At 57.7% G+C, this 2,500-nt stretch overlaps 1 non-coding gene across 1 annotated transcript in view; it reads right to left on the bottom strand.

Annotated features, from left to right (window-relative positions):
- LOC124727130 overlaps window positions 1–626 on the bottom strand; it is a 1,909-nt gene extending 1,283 nt beyond the window's left edge. Inside the window, exon 1 of the ribosomal RNA XR_007006948.1 lies at window positions 1–626. This exon is cut by the window's left edge and continues 1,283 nt beyond it. This is a non-coding gene — a ribosomal RNA (small subunit ribosomal RNA).
- Between the last annotated feature and the right edge of the window lie 1,874 nt (window positions 627–2,500).

Below are 2,500 nucleotides of genomic sequence, written 5' to 3'. Positions count from 1 at the left end.
ACTTTAATATACGCTATTGGAGCTGGAATTACCGCGGCTGCTGGCACCAGACTTGCCCTCCAATAGATACTCGTTAAAGGATTTAAAGTGTACTCATTCCGATTACGGGGCCTCGGATGAGTCCCGTATCGTTATTTTTCGTCACTACCTCCCCGTGCCGGGAGTGGGTAATTTGCGCGCCTGCTGCCTTCCTTGGATGTGGTAGCCGTTTCTCAGGCTCCCTCTCCGGAATCGAACCCTGATTCCCCGTTACCCGTTACAACCATGGTAGGCGCAGAACCTACCATCGACAGTTGATAAGGCAGACATTTGAAAGATGCGTCGCCGGTACGAGGACCGTGCGATCAGCCCAAAGTTATTCAGAGTCACCAAGGCAAACGGACCGGACGAGCCGACCGATTGGTTTTGATCTAATAAAAGCGTCCCTTCCATCTCTGGTCGGGACTCTGTTTGCATGTATTAGCTCTAGAATTACCACAGTTATCCAAGTAACGTGGGTACGATCTAAGGAACCATAACTGATTTAATGAGCCATTCGCGGTTTCACCTTAATGCGGCTTGTACTGAGACATGCATGGCTTAATCTTTGAGACAAGCATATGACTACTGGCAGGATCAACCAGGGAGCTGCGTCAACTAGAGCTGAGCAGCCGGCCGCCCGGGAGTGTGTCCCGGGGGCCCGCGCGAACACGCAAGCGTCCGCTCAATCATTCTGCAAACAGGAGGAGGCTGAGCTCCCCTGCACAATACACCTCGAAACCCTCTCAGGTCCCGGCGGCGCGCAGCGCCGTCCCAAGTACTTGGTCGGGTTCGAGAGAGGCGCAATCGCCCGGAGTTAGGCGAGTAGACGCTTTCGGTGCGACCACCCGTGCTCCCAACTGAGCTTGCCGCTGCCGACAGAGGCCCGGGAGCGTGCTGTCGTGGCATTGCCGGCGGGAGACAACACGCGCCACCTACGGTGACCGGCAGCTCCAACGCCAGCGCCACAGAAGGACAAAAGCCCCACTTGGGTGCCGAAGCGAACTCTCCCAGCACAGCGCACGCGCCAACACATCCGCACAGCTGCGATACAAACCACCAGCGAGAACCGCTGGGGCGACCGAGCAGCAGACGGCGTCGCGGCGCCGAGCGCCGGGCGGCGGCGCATCCTCAACGCACACAGTCCTCAATCGGACCAGCACACTGAAGATGTCCACCGCGCTTCGCACCGGGCCCGCGAGGACCTACTTTGGCCGCACGGCGCCGCGCGCAGGGTGCGCCGGCGCGCAGCTGCGACGCCTGCCGCGTCCGTCGGCCGGCGCGCCTGCCACTGGCCGCCCCCACCAGCCGGCTGTAGCGCGTGCGCCCACGCACCGCGCGGCCAGCACGCCGGGAGGCGCCCCCTCACCGGCCGGGGACGGTCCCACCCAGCCACCGCCGCGTATCGCTTCACACCCAGATGCCGTTCAGTTTCGTCGGCATGGTGGGTATCGCTGGAACAACCGGTTAGTACCTCAACCTATCGTCGCCATCACCGATTCACCCCTAGCGAGAACAACCGCACCACAACAGGTTACCATTTGTTCATTTGCGTAACTTCACCAGAAAACGCAGGCGTCCATCGCCATTTGCAACTTCAACGATTATTGCATGCCTGTGTCAGGTGTCACGCCACACTACGTCTGCCCACATACACGCAACAAAATGTGCACGCCTAGACAATACGTGGAAGGTGGCCCCCGTACGTATGCGATGTCCATTGCTCGAACGACTGTCAACCGGCCTCTGTAGCATGTCGCAGATATGGAACGCGGTGCACCATGCCATCACGGTGTGTGAGGAGAGACGACTAGGTCCGAATACATCAACAGACAGCTCATGCTGATCGCCATCCACGGCGTCCGTTCCTCCCACACGTCTCTATGGCGTACCACACTGCAATCCAGCTCTCATAGGGAGACGACACGTAGCTGCGTGCACAATATTTGCACTGTATGGTCCGCCGTTTTTGGGCGCAGTCGTTGTGCGGTCACACATGTGCCACGATGTATCATTCAGTACATAAGGACGAATGTGCAGTACAGATTGTGGTTCACGCATACGACATCAGCGGACAGTTGACACAGGCCGCACCACAACGTAGCCTGAGTACGTCGCATGCGAAGGGCATTGAACATGCAAACTTCTCACCAACCAGCTTGCGAAGGCAGGGGGCAAGGTGGGGACGTGGGGAGGGGCGGCATGTACGTCCTGCTGCCATCCACATTACAGTGTACAGCAGGAGCATGTGGAAAGTGAGCAAGACTTGCAAGGTGTTTAACATGAAGCGATACACAGGGGTGCGGGCAGTGCGAGTAGCGAACTATATTGCGAGGGTTGCGGGTGGGCAACACTACAGTAATTGAACGAGTCGTATAACAATTACAGAGCAGGTTTAGGCGACAACGTGGGTTACGTTAAGGCGACAACATGGGTTAGGTTAAGGCACAACATGGGTTAGGTTAAGGCACAACATGGGTTA

The sequence above is a fragment of the Schistocerca piceifrons genome, unplaced genomic scaffold (genome assembly GCF_021461385.2).
Source record: "Schistocerca piceifrons isolate TAMUIC-IGC-003096 unplaced genomic scaffold, iqSchPice1.1 HiC_scaffold_1085, whole genome shotgun sequence".
NCBI classification, from domain to species: domain Eukaryota; kingdom Metazoa; phylum Arthropoda; class Insecta; order Orthoptera; family Acrididae; genus Schistocerca; species Schistocerca piceifrons.
This window is presented reverse-complemented; position numbering and strand designations above follow the sequence as displayed.